This window comes from Ascaphus truei, chromosome 4 (assembly GCF_040206685.1).
Source record: "Ascaphus truei isolate aAscTru1 chromosome 4, aAscTru1.hap1, whole genome shotgun sequence".
Classification (NCBI taxonomy): domain Eukaryota; kingdom Metazoa; phylum Chordata; class Amphibia; order Anura; family Ascaphidae; genus Ascaphus; species Ascaphus truei.
Window position 1 is genome coordinate 262,224,805 of NC_134486.1, and position 14,408 is coordinate 262,239,212.

At 37.4% G+C, this 14,408-nt stretch overlaps 1 protein-coding gene and 1 long non-coding RNA gene across 11 annotated transcripts in view; one reads left to right on the forward strand and one right to left on the reverse strand.

The window, feature by feature from the left end:
* The window catches only part of AHI1 (Abelson helper integration site 1), a 282,040-nt gene that overhangs the window by 15,571 nt on the left and 252,061 nt on the right, over positions 1 to 14,408 (reverse strand). The gene's annotated exons all lie outside the window — the stretch shown is intronic.
* LOC142493397 (uncharacterized) overlaps positions 77 to 14,408 on the forward strand; it is a 21,072-nt gene continuing 6,740 nt past the window's right edge. The window contains exons 1-4 of one of the 2 annotated variants that reach the window (XR_012801094.1): positions 77 to 825; positions 2,953 to 3,007; positions 3,105 to 3,257; positions 5,485 to 5,563. This is a non-coding gene — a long non-coding RNA (uncharacterized LOC142493397). The remainder of the gene's footprint in view (positions 826 to 2,952; positions 3,008 to 3,104; positions 3,258 to 5,484; positions 5,564 to 14,408) is intronic. The other variant, XR_012801095.1, reaches the window with a different exon arrangement.

Below are 14,408 nucleotides of genomic sequence, written 5' to 3' on the forward strand. Positions count from 1 at the left end.
TATCTGGGCACACAGTGACCTCCATGTGGTTGTGACAGACTCACAAATCACATACACATTCTATGTGAGGGACTGGCAGCTCGCACAGCCATTTTAATCAGTGCCAACTGTCTCTGTCAGACTGTTGTGTGTTTAACTGCTGCAGATTCTGTGTTGGTATCCATGGAAACGCCCTTCTGACTTGTGGCAGAGTAAACAAATAAAAAAAAATAGCTTTAAGTGCCTCAAATTGTGAAAGAGTTCCAGATATATGCTGAATTAGATAAATAAAACCATCTATCCTTGTTATACAATAGCTACATATTACTGATGGAGTGCTTAATGTGACAGGGCAGCATTCTCCACAAGTAGCTGGGCTTGAATACACGCAAGGCCAAGGGCTGGTTCTCGTGAAGAAGGCCCCACCCTGATACCAAGCTTGAAACGCCCTCCAAACAAAGAAAAAAAACCATCAAAAAGTGAGTGAATACTCCCACATATGCTCAGAATAAAGCAAGGTCAAAAAAGATATGTATCAGATGGCAGCTACAGGCACTAAAAAGAATAAGGCTGATCCTACACCTTCAACAAAGTCACATTATCAGTTTTCTATTGAAGCTTTGTTTAAAGAACTAGCAAAGATGAATTTGACGATTAACGCTATTGATGAACGAACAACTTTAATTCAAAAGGATTTACTCACTTCTCAAAAATAAATACAAGAGTGGTTAACCAGAATTACTGAAGTAGAAAATAGAGTTAATATAATGGAGGATTCAATTGCATTAATTGAACAGATGGAAGGCCTTTTTTGCGCACGCTGGGGCGACCCAGCAATCGAAGGTGGTAGGTACCCAAATCATGACTGATGACAGTGACGGTACAGGGGCAATAGGGACTGATACCACACTTATGGAGTTGGCAGGTGACCTTAAACGAAAGAGTACACATAGTCCACCTTATACTAATCATTAGGTTGAGACTTACATTCAACTTACCACAAAAGAACTACAAAGATTGCAGATAGGGGGGCATAAGATGAAAGGTGGTTCCAGGCTCCCCAACTTATCTAAGTAGCTTTGGATAGTCTTAAAAAGAACCAAACCATAGTGATAAAACCGACAGACAAAGGGGGGAGCTATTGTGGTCTTGGATAGAATCATGTACAGAGCAGAGATTCTGGCCCAATTGGCTGACAGATAATTGCAGACTTTTGAAGGGAGACCCGACTCCTGGTATTAACACCAAAATTCAAAGGATCTTAGGGGATGCAGAGACACAGGGAATCATATCTAAACAACTACGATTGTATCTAACGGTGGAAGACCCTATGATCCCTGTGTTCTACACACTCCCCAAGATCCACAAGAGATTGGAAAATCTGCCAGGGAGGCCTATAGTGGCCGGAACCAGATCCATTTTCGAACCTATATCAGTTTTTTTGGATAAAATGCTCAGACCAGAGGGTAGAGATAGGGCCTTTGTACCTTAAAGACACTACCCATTTTCTCTTAAGACTCAGACAGCTCCACACTATTACAGAGGATGCGCTGCTGTAAAATGTTAGTATCCTCTACACCTCTATCACACGTATGGATGGTGTGGGGGCTATTTAGTTCTATCTGACCCAGCAGGGTTTCCTGAAACGTGCTGAACAAGATCTATTATTGGCACTTCACGAGAATTATTTTCTGTTTGAGGATGATTTTTATAATCAGACCAGACGTACAGCAATGGGATCTAATGTGGCCCCCATGTATGCAAACATTTGAATGAAATGTTTTGAGGAGCAATTCGTTTACATTCATCCTTTTTACAAAATGTTTGTGCGTACGTGGCTAAGGTACATTGACGATTTCTTTCTGGTCTGGTCCGGCTCCTCAGAAGATCTGTTCGTGTTTCTAGGCAATTTTAATACGTCCCTGCCTGCAATCACTTTTACCTTACATCAAGATATGCAGGAGATATGCTTCCTGGACACTAAAGTGTATAAACAGGAGAGCCAGGTACAAACTGATTTATTTACAAATATCACAGACCGCAATACACTCTTACACCATAGTAGTGTCCATCCCCCGAGTACTATTCACTCACTCCCTAGAAGCCAACTATACAGGGTAAAAAGAATAGTCAGTGAACTGGGTAGACTGAAGGAGAGATTAACAAACATGACCAATAAGTTTAAAACACAGGGATACCCTGAACATGAGCTTATTGGAGAATTTGAGCATGTATTGGGACTGGATATGGAGATTTTATTGAAATCGAAAGGGACCAAGGCAAAGATTGAAAGAATCCCATTTGTGAGCACATTCAATACAGAGAGTCCTCAGGTGAACAGGATCCTTAGAAAACATTGGCCCCTGATTGATTCTGATCCATTACTAGGTCAGATGTTTACTGCCCCCCTCTTGTGGCCTATAGAAAAGCTCCTACAATAAGGGATGCTCTTATACAAACTGATTTAGGTTCTGCAAAATCTTTGGGGTCACGTTTCAAAGGGGTGGCCATCAGAGGCACCTTTCCATGCCTTTCTTGTGCACAATGTGGAAATATGCAAAAGGGTCCATCGTTTACTCACCCATGGACAGGCAAAACATACTGGCTTAAGGATTATGCCACTTGTAATTCTGATTTTTTGGTTTATCTCCTTAAATGTCCGTGCGGATTGGCATACACGTAGGAGAAACAATACGTGAAGGCTAAAGAACGTATCAGTCAGCACAAGTCGACAATTCGCTGTAAGGTGCCGGACCAATCCATGTCTGCACATTTCTTACAGGCTGGGCATAGCGTAAATCAGATCCGGTTCCAAATTATTGAGGTGGTTTCTAAACCTCGGAGAGGTGGCAATAGGTTGCGACTATTAAGGAAAAGGGAGGTCTTCTGGATTCGTGAACTGGGCACATTGCATCCAGGCGGCCTTAACAAAGAATATGACCTCACTAATATAGTGTGATTATTTTCTTGTAGATAACAACCTGGCCCAGGATTAACTTTGACCATTGGAGAGAGAATGACATCCAGGGTGAGTGATAAGAGCCGTATGATGCTTTCCTACTCAGTCCTGGCACTGTTGGCATCTATGTTTCCGTATACTAGGTCTAATTACTATCTTATTCCAGAGGCCTCCCTTGCTGATCCTTTCTGTACTGTGGAAGCGCATTACCTATTTAAGACCACTGTTTGCTGCAGCAGATTACCCTTGAATTACTGGAATGTGCAGATGATAGAAGTCGGACTGCCATGAATTTATGTAGTACCTGTCTGGTGTAGGGGTAAGTGACGAAATAGGATAGTATAGGATCTATCTCTGAACACGGTATTGATACATCATCTTGACTTTATCTGACGATGCTGGGTACCTACTCCAGAACTTTACTTTTTCTTCTATCTATCTCTAGCCTGAACTTTGACGATTGCATGAGTTCTCTGTGTGGAATCTTATTTTCTCCCACAATATATGATAACGAGTTGATGATGATGTGTTCTATATGTTATGTGAATTATATGTTGATTTTACATGATCTCTCACGTTTAGCAGATTATATCATGTAGATAATGTTTCTCTATGTTGTATGAAAATTACAGAGATTTTTTATTAGGGACTGTTGGGATGGTATATGAGATTTTTAATCCAGTGTTTATTTGGAAGCCAGATATTGCTAGTCTATTTGACAACTAGAACTGTATATGTTTCATATCTGCTATGAGGATGACGCCTGAGATGCTTTTTCATCTTTTTTGTGCAGGGGGTGTGCGTTTCTTAAACTGGGTGCAGCTGGCTGTGTGTCTGGCAGTATTTACTGCCTTGTGAACTTTCATGTTTTTTCAGGGTTCTTGTTTTTCCCTCTCTTTCATCTTTCCCTCCCCCCTCCCTCCCTGATCCCTCTTCCCGCCATGGATAAAGATGCGAAATACTCTGGTTAGACTGCAATGCGTTTTTGGGGATCTACTGCAAATGTACATATTTGTATAGTGTCGATGGTTACTAGGGAGACAGGGGGCATGGGATCTGGACGCACTGCGCATGCACGATTAAAGTAAACAAACGGGCAATGCTTCTGAAGGTGCAGCATGTGATCGTGCAAGTAATAAGGTAGGGTGACACAGCGGAGGCTTGGGGGCAATATTTATTAGAACATTGTTGTGAAATATGGATACATGTATGTTTTTTGACAAGTTTATTACGGCAACAAGTGCAGTTTACTCACCTGCTTGGGTGATTACACAGCAGGTGATAGGCGTTTCTGTATGTGTACTAGCCATGAGGATTGACTGCTCTGTGGTACAGTAGAAAGTTTAGTCAGCAGGGGCTTGATGCCAATTTAGACTGATTAGTTCACTATATGTATACCCAGTGTGATGTGCACTGGTGTAGGAGCTTGAGAAAGGACCGGGAGGTCTGAAACGTTGCTCCGTCCTATCTTGGTATGTACCCCTGATGCTTAAGATATAAATTAAAGTGTTCTACTTTTGATACTAACCAGTGAATGCTGCGGATCTTTTGGATTTTTGTGTATATACAGGCATACCCCGCATTAACGTACGCAATGGGACCGGAGCATGTAAGTAAAGCGAAAATGTACTTAAAGTGAAGCACTGCCTTTTTCCCCACTTATCGATGCATGCACTGTACTGTAATCGTCATAAATGTGCATAACTGATATAAATAACGCATTTGTAACAGGCTCTATAGTCTCCCCGCTTGTGCACAGCTTCAGTACAGGTAGGGAGTCGGTAATGCTGTTCAGAATGTGCTGACAGGCGCATGTGTGAGCTGGCGTTTGCCTATTGAGCGAGATGTACTTACTCGCGAGTGTACTTAAAGTGAGTGTCCTTAAACTGGGGTATGCCTGTATATATATTAAAAAGATCACTTGTGAGCACATTCACATGTCCAAGGCAGGTCTGCAACCCTGCCTTTCACCATTATCCCCAGCATACAGTGCTTCCACTGCAGCAAGGGATTCTGGGAAATGACATGCAAATGAGCACACAATGTCTCACCTTTTGTCTGAAAAACCATTGTTACATGGAGCCCATATAAGCTAATGCTCACTGTTAACACAGCTTTAAAGCACAGCATGGGAATCAGATGCAAAGCCAGAGAAACCATTCACAGACATATTTCAACCTTAATGGGTATCATCAGTGTGAAGTTAGTTGTACTGCTGGCTTTGCATTTTCAAGACTGTAGGGTTTACCATCATGTTTTAAGTTATGGTGGGTTAAAAAGACAACAAGAAACCTCCACCGTCTTGCATATAGCAAATAAAAAGATCACTTGTGAGAATATATATATATATATATATATATATATATATATATATATATATATATATATGTATGTATATTCCATTTATTGTCATTGATAGGATGTATTATGTTGTTTTGGTTTAAACAGAATATAGATGTGTTATTGATTTGTGTCAAGATACTTGAAGAAATTAACTCTTTAAGGTCAAAATGGGTTAAAAATCTAAATGCAGCTTTATTTTACAGGAATTAATTTTTTTAGAGCAACATAGGTCATCTTTTATCATATGGAAGGTTAAATGGCTTAGGAAATGATTGCATATAGGTAAGTATGTATAAGCACATACATATATGAATAACAACACCTTGAAGGTATATAAGTGAGGGGGGGGGGGGAGCTTCAGAAGTCATTTTAGGGGTTTATGTAGCCATTTTTTATTACTGTTATTTGGTTTTGTTGTTAAGGGGAACTTGCTTGCTTGCAGTTTGATTGTGACAAATCTAATACAGAGTGCTTTTCCTGGTAATGTACAGGTTAATAAATAAGAGCTTCAATCAGACTTAGAACTATGCAACTAATTTTGACAGATTTATTATAAATCATTCTTCCTGGTAATGCACAGGTTATTAAGAATTTATATTAGTGTTAGGTACCCTTGAGATGTGGTCTGCCGTGTAGTGGCTCAGGGGCTTACAACACTTTGGCCAAAATGTTAAACTAAAAGACCATTTTATTTAATAGATATCTATACATATATATTTAGGCACTGTACCGTGTATAAGTTTCACTGGATGTGCACTGTGCTCTGTCTGTGTTTCATGTTCTGTCTCTGGTTTTAAATATATATCGCCATGCTCAGTATCACTCCTCTGTGACACTTATATTTATATATATATATATATATATATATATATATATATATATATGTTGTGGTTATTTTGGGGGTTCAATATGAGCTTGTAGGTGTCCTGTATGTCTAAAATAACATCCTTTAATGTTAAAGGCCTCAATAGTCCCAGAAAAAGGAGGAAGATTATGATGTTATTTTTGGATTGAATCACGATAGTATGTGTATAGGAAACTCATTTTACCTCTAAAGAAGAACATTTTCTTAATAATAAGAAATATCCCACTCGATTTTTCTCATCTGTGTCATCGAAAAGAAAAGGAGTAGCCATTTTGCTTAAAAATGTTTTCCCATTGAACTTAAAAAGGAAGAAAAAAAGTTAAGGAGGGTAGATATTTAATGATAAAGGGACATGTGTTTGGGGAAATGATTACTATAATTAATATTTACGCTCCCAACACTAATCAGTACATTTTTCCATGACCTATTGTGGCACAATATAAGGAAGGGATCACTATCTGTTGTGGGGACTTTAATTTAGCATTAATGGACAGATCTCCGTCGAACGCCACAAAAGGTAACTCAGAAGCTGTACAATCAGAGGGTGAATTAAAACAACTGGGTATGATTGATTCATGGTGTATGTTAAATCCTAGAGGTTCAGATTATAAATTTTATTTTTCTCATGATACCTACTCTAGGATCGACCATATATTTATATCCAGTCAAGCCTCACATTTGTTAACACATGCAAATATAGATTGTATCTTAGTATCAGACCATGCTCCGATATCGCTTTGTTGAAAATTGTTCCCGTTTCACCAGACATTTTACTGGAAATTGGGTTTTAATTTACACCAAGACAAAAATATTAAAGAGGAGATTAGACAGTATATAATTTCATACTTTGATTTAAATAGACCGGAAGTTACTTCTCCTAATGTGTGGGACACATTTAAAGCAGTAATTAGAGGTAAACTAATTTGTGTATCTACAAGAATTAAAATAAACTAAAAAGTTGAAATAGATAATACTAGAAATAAACGATTGGATCTGGAAAGGGAGCATAAAAGATCAGGCTCCTCCCATACACTGGAACGTGTATAGAGGTAAACTCAATATGCTTTTGTCAGACCAAATAGAAAGGGATATTATGTATACCAAACAGTTTTTTTATATTAAAGGTAATTAACCAGAAAGATTACTATTACATAAACTTTAAGACCATCAACAGAGAAACTTTATTCAATCTATATACAATTTTAAAGGGCAGAAATCATATGAAGATAAATTCAAAAGGGATATTTTTTTTTACTTGTATCAAAAAAAGTTATACTAGAGAAAAGGTGAATTTGTTTAATATCTTAATTTATGGAGTCTATTTCACTACCTCAGATTTCAGAGGAGAATAGGGAAATACTGGAGTGTGCAATATCAGAGGAAGACGTGGTTAAGGCCGTCATTAAAACTTTAAAGATGCATAAAGTTCCAGACCCAGATGGATATACTGCATCCTTTTATAAAAATGTCTCTTTTCTTCTTACACCTCATCTTTTTAATTCATTTCTAGTTTCCAAACAAGTTACTCCATCTATGATGGATGCTTCAATCTCTTTACTTCTTAAATCAGATAAGGATCCGGAATTATGTTCCTCTTACAGGCCTATTGCTTTACTTTATTTAGATGCAAAATTATTTATTAAAATATTAGAAATGTGACTAGAAAACTTGCTTCCCACACTTATTAATAATGATCAATATGGATTTATTTTAGGACGTCAAACTTTTGATAACATCCTTAAAAATCTAGATTTAATTCTGTATGCTATAAAACATAAAATTACTTCAGTAGCTTTAGCTTTGGATGTAGAAAAATCATTTGGCAGAGTAGATTTGTCCTACTGTATATGGAACAAGTATTATACAAATTGGGATTAGGTCCTAACATTATCAAATTCATATTGGCTAATTATAAAACTCAGGTTTTCGTTAATGGGTCTTTAACAAATGGATTTTTAATTTCTAGAGGGACAAGACAAGGTTGTACTCTTTCACCTCTTAGATTTGCTATTGTTATGGAACATTAGTGCAAAAGATTAGGGAGGATAATCTAACTACAGGTATTCAAATGGGTCCAGCTCATTATAACATTTCTATGTTTGAAGATGGCATCTTAATTGTTGTTGCAAATTCAGAACAGTCTTTGTATGAATTAATGGCAGTGCTTAATATATTTTATCTTGTTTCTGGATTAAAGATTAATGTTGATAAATCAGAAATTCTCAATCTCACTCTGCCAGGTGATCAAATTGATTTTCTTGTTAATCTCTTTCCTTTCAAATGGGCAAAAATGTATATCAAATATTTGTGTATTCACATTACCAACTCTTAAAATACTTTACATAAGAATAACTTTCCAAATCTTCTTTAGGATATATATAAGGATCTTCTACAGTGACATTATTATGAGATTTCTTGGATTGGCAGGATTATAAATACAAAGATTAATATTTTACCAAGACTGTTATATCTTTTTCAAGCTTTACCTGTGAATATTCCTAAAAGCATCCTAAATTCGGTTCAATGCAAAATAATTAAGTTTATATAGGATCATAAACCTCCTCGGGTAGCTAAACACATTTTATTTTGGACAAAGGGGGAGGAAGGATTAGCTTGTCCAGATATGCATAAATATTATTTAGCAAATCATTTAAGAACTCTTAGGGATTGGTATTCATGTGCTGGTATCAAACAATGGGTAGATATAGAGAACACCATCACTAAAATTCCCTTAGATAAGATTATTTGGTTACCTAAAAAGCATAGACCTTAGGAATTATATGAACATCTTATAATTGGCTTTAATCTGGGGATATGGGACTCAACATTCCGGAAATTCAAATGATCTTCTTTTCATTCTCCTCGGACTCCAATATTGCAAAATCCAAAATGTATTCCGGCATTGGCATCAGACATCCAGTATTTATCTGACCCATGGGAGTCTCGAGGGTGTCATAAAGTGGCCAATTTTTAATACCAGAATCAGATAAAATCTTTTTTGCAATGCAAATCTGATTTTGATTTAGCAGAAAATAGTAGATTTCAATACTTTCAAATTAGACATTGGATATCACAACCAAATATTAAGAAAGCTGCAATACAAGAAACTATAACTTTTGAGGATATCATTACTCTTTCAACATCTACTTCAGGTCTTATAATTTATAAAGTATTATTTTATTTTTATTATAATGTATAAATTATTATTTTATTTATTTTTTAATTTATAAATTATACCATATTAAACATGAATCTAACCCAGGACCTTTCATATGCTAGTACCAATTCTCTACCTCTACGCCACAGGGATTGTGTGATGTCACAGACTCTAAAAACAAAATTAACATATACATAAGACACAGTGCAGTGTGCTGTAGAGGTTAAGTATATTTATAGAGTCTGTGTATTATATAAAATGTATTTATGTTCAATTCCCACCTTGTGTGTGTGCGTTAGTAATAAAGCATTGAATGTTTAAAAAAAAATGGAATGTTTTTAAATCGAGAGTCATGCTCAGACTGCGTTATAAGTGGTTCCGCGTTGTAGCGGATCTTGCTATAACGGGGTTGAGCTGTATATCCTATAGTCTCAGACAGATGTTGGTGTAACTGTTCCATGGAAGGTTCATATTTTCATATATGGTGGTTTTGCTCTAAAATGCCTTTTGGATACGAGTTTTAGAAGTCATCAAGAAAATTAATGGTTTTAATCTCCAGTTGGATCCTTAGTGGGTTTTTTGGGTGCTGTAGATGTGGAATCACACATTTACTATTAGCCGCCAGATTGTGCATTGCTTCCAACTGGAAGAATGTATCTGCACCAAATATGACACAATGGTTGACCAGAGCATGGGAGATATGTTCTTTAGAGAGCATAACTTTTTCCTTGTGACAAAAACACTATACATTTATGGATATATGGTTTCCTTTCTTATCTTATTTATAAATACGTAATTCTATCATAACGAGACCAGATGAAGCTGGGAGTTATAGTATATAGAATATAACAAGTATATTTTTTCCCCCATATAAATGCATATTTATTTATCCTGAAATTAAGAGGTCTCATATGGACATGGTGCCTTTTTAAAAAAAATTATCTTGTGGCAATATCTAATGTTCTTACAGAATTCTTAGATAATATATGAGCTATGGTGTGTGTGTGTGTGGGGGAGGGGGGGGTAGTGATGGGTGAGGGTTATGGGAGGGTAAAAGTTTAGTAGTTATTAATAAGTTTCGTTTTTTCATGCTAGATTCATATTATACATATAGTGTAGATAGATATAGTGTAGATGATTTGACAGTATGTTATTCAGTGTTTTAAATATTTTATATATATATATATATATATATATTCATTTTACTATGTATGTTTAAATATTGTATTTATATTGTTTCATATTCAAAAACTAATAAAAAAAATTTTTTTTAAAGAAAAAAAAAATTACATTTAGGAGTTGAATTTTTTTAATGCAGTAAGTATTATCTAATACTACAGAACTGATTTATTAAAAAAAATAAACGGTAAGATTTCATGTTTTGATGCTTTAAGATTAAAAAATGCTAAGAGTATTTTTAACGTACAGCATATCAGCAAGCAACACTTGCTGGAAAGGTTCAACAAAGAATTCGGCCGTTCCTCCTTCTCTACCATGCACCTCACAACTGGAATAATCTACCGGAGACTCACATCCGCCACCAGTCTAAGTTCTTTCAAAACTAAAGCTGTCTCACATTTTAATCTGGTCTGTAACTGTTACATACTGTACGCCTATAACATATATTATCTCTTACTGTGCTTGCAATATCTTGTATATAATGTATAACCCTGCTCACTTAATGCAACTATGTATTTGTCATCATAACTCTATGCCCAGGACATACTTGAAAATGAGAGGTAATTCTCAATGTATTACTTCCTGGTAAAACATTTTAGAAATAACCCTGTATTTTTCTTTTTTGCACTTATTTTGCTCAACTAAAAGCAGCTAATATTTTGAGGAGTATCAACAGAAGTGAAGGAGAGGTTATGCTGCTCGTGTATTTTATTTAGACTGTATTATTTTTAGATGTACTGTATTGGAAGCAGGGTTTCTCCGGGGCTAAACCGTGTTCATTTCAGATTTGTGGATCCCCTGCTTCCCGAGATACTTACTGGAGAAAGTGCTGCTGGTACTTCATGGAGGTTTAATACCCCTCAGAAGGGATTGTCCCCGGTAAGTATCTAGGGAAGCAAGGTGTCGCCAGAGCTGAAATTAATGCATTTCACCTCCCTCTGCTTCCTATACTGTACATGTAAAAAGAAAAAGGGGACAAAAAAAAAACAACAACATTGTGGACAGAGCTGCTCTTTTAAGTTAAACCTTAGAATTGTTTTATCCCTGCGATCCTTGGCAAAAACAAATGTCAAGTCGTCATTGACAACAATTGTCAGAAGTTACTTACAGAACATTTAACACAGATGCAAGATGAAAGAATACTAATGCTGTTTGTGAAGTCACACTGTTTAGAAGCCTGATAATCAGAGCACAGTGGGTTAAATGCCTTTACAGCACCACATGTTTTTCCTTTCTTTTTTTACTCTCTAGAGTTACAAAACTAAGCATTAGGATCATTTATTCAAACAAACTAATTACACTGGCTTTAGCCACATCTACAAACAAAACTATAATTAAATGATGCAAACAGAGATGTAATTAAAAAACATTCACCAAACCAGATGGACTGTCTAGTCCCTTGGAAAATACTACCTGATTCAACACTCACAATTAATTTGCAGTTAATCTTTGCCAGTGTGCACAGATTTGTTTAGTCTCAAATTATAGTGTACAGACTTTGGGATATCGTACCCTAAAAATCTTCCAACCGAATTTAACATGCAAAGTGCAAGGAGATAAGATGAAATTGCTGTATGTGACATGTAGGGCAATACATTTTTATACTAATGGAGGGAACAAGATAGGGTCATAATTAAAGATGATTTCATATAATTTTTCATTTTTGGTGCTTAACATTCATCATAAAATGATTATTCCTCTATACCAAAATGCAAGAAAAAAATAAGTAGCCCATTTTTAAACTGCTAGGAATGTCTGGGTAGTCTTAGCAAAGAATATCATATGAGATTGGGGCAAATGAACCTTTTCCTAAATAATATGATTCACCTCCAAACTAGAATCACGAGAGCAAAAAAATACAAGATAAACACACATGCAAATTCAATAAAAGCCGACATTTCATTATTATTATCATTTGTTATTACTTGTATCATGCAGCATAAAGTCAGGTACATCTTCAACTATTTATAATTGTTGAAGTTAGTAAATCAGAAAGTCTTCATCCACGAAAATCCAAAAGAGAAACAGGAGAAATTCAGCTGAGAGGACAAGGTAAAAAATAACTTGATTTGAAGTTAGAATTTGTCTGAACTGAGATTAATGTTCCATGCTTGATCCCGATCCCAAGAGATTCCACACTGTTTGGCAGAACACTATTTCAGGCCTCTTGTTCTGTCCTTTCTGAAATATGTTATGTAATTCCAGATCTATTAGGACCAAAACAGCTGTTATAGTTGATCTCTTTGAATCATCAGATCCAGCATATATCATGGAGATCTAGGTAGATGAAAATGCAGCCCCCATTTAAAAAGTTGCGGTGCCAACCAATTATTATGTGATCCACTGGTCAAGGCAGTATGGTAGGGGAGGGAGTTTTTAAAACAACTTTGAACCTTAGGGCCCTCTCATTAGGGTTACAATTTGTTTTTTTTAATTGCAGCACCCCCACAAATACGCCTTATCCCCATGAAGATGACCAAAGAATCGCTTGCCAATAGGTCTAACTCATCGAGGCCTCATGACAAACCTGGATTGGGGTGACGTAATGGATGCCTGGGAGGATCCCTGTGTTCTTGTCTGTTACTATGTTAGGGGTGTGACAGCTTTAATGAATACTATGGCTCCTGTTCGTATACAAACCCTTATCAACACACTCCTTGGTTCGACAGTACTACTAAGCAAATTAAAGAAGAGGGGTTGCAGGCTTGAACATTGCAGGTGAACAAGTTTACTGACAGACCATATCACTGGTTAGGCTTGGTCCCCGCTGGCTGCTGCAGCGCCTGCTATGGCGGGTGCTGTGGGGACAAGAGCCGCCACTCAATGTGGTCGGGCCCGCTGCGAGAGTTGGCCGCCGCACTGCGCGGCCAGTTTTTCAGGCAGACATGAAAATTGTGAGTAGAACTAGCAACGGAGCGCTAGGCCACGGTTCAGCCAATGAGGGCGAACCTGCCGGGTGATGTCATGGCCACGCCCCCACCACTCCCCCCTGTCTTTTCCCCTGCTGCTCACTGCAGACCGAGGAACCCGGCTGCACGCACCGCCAGCCTGGCAGGCGCGCGTGCAGTGCAGACAGCGGGCCGTAGCTTAAGAAGTCAAGGCTTCCAGAAACTGGAGATTGTTGCAGCAGAAAATAGATTGGCTTAGCTCTTCTGCACCGAGAGGCTTTGCAGGCCAGCATGACTGAAGCCTTTTTCCGATCACGTTGTGATGAGTTTGCACTCTTCTTCGATGATTAGGTATCCTTCATACAGTCAGGGATTCTGACAGTGCTGTCTAAGGAGTGTCTGGGTTAAAAGCAGGGTTACAAGCAGTGCAGTCAAGATTCAGAAGATGGCATAGTACTGAAACAGGTTTGGCTACAGTGACTAATAAACTTGTGGTGGCGAGAGGCAGAGTAGACTGTTTGATCTTAGACTTCCTTGACCTCTCTGCAGCATTTGATATTGTGGACCATTGGATTTTAATGGAGTGCCTGAAATATTTCTGTGGATTGGTAGCATAGTTCTCAGCAGGTCACAGAGAGTGTCTTCAGGTGTATACTTCTTTGCACCAGTGCACTTATCATGTGGACAGTCTCAGAGCTATCTATTTGCCATGTACAAGCTACCACTAAGTGACATGAGATGATATGGCCATTATTATTTTCAATGCATCTATCTGAAACATCTTGTGGTTCCGTATACTCCCACTTCCTTTGGGGACCAAGCTTTTAGCCATGCTGCATGTATTTTTTTTTTTTTTTTCAACTTTAAATGTTTTTGGAACAGGTAGGAAAATAAGGCAGTGTACTGCCAGGGGTTACAGAAGGAGGCTCACGGTTTGTAGCAAAAAAAGTTAATTTATTACATTAAAAAAGTGGACAAAAATGTCCCCCCTAAGCCGCAGCAGGGGTCCACCAACGCGTTTCGGGCAGTATGCCCTTT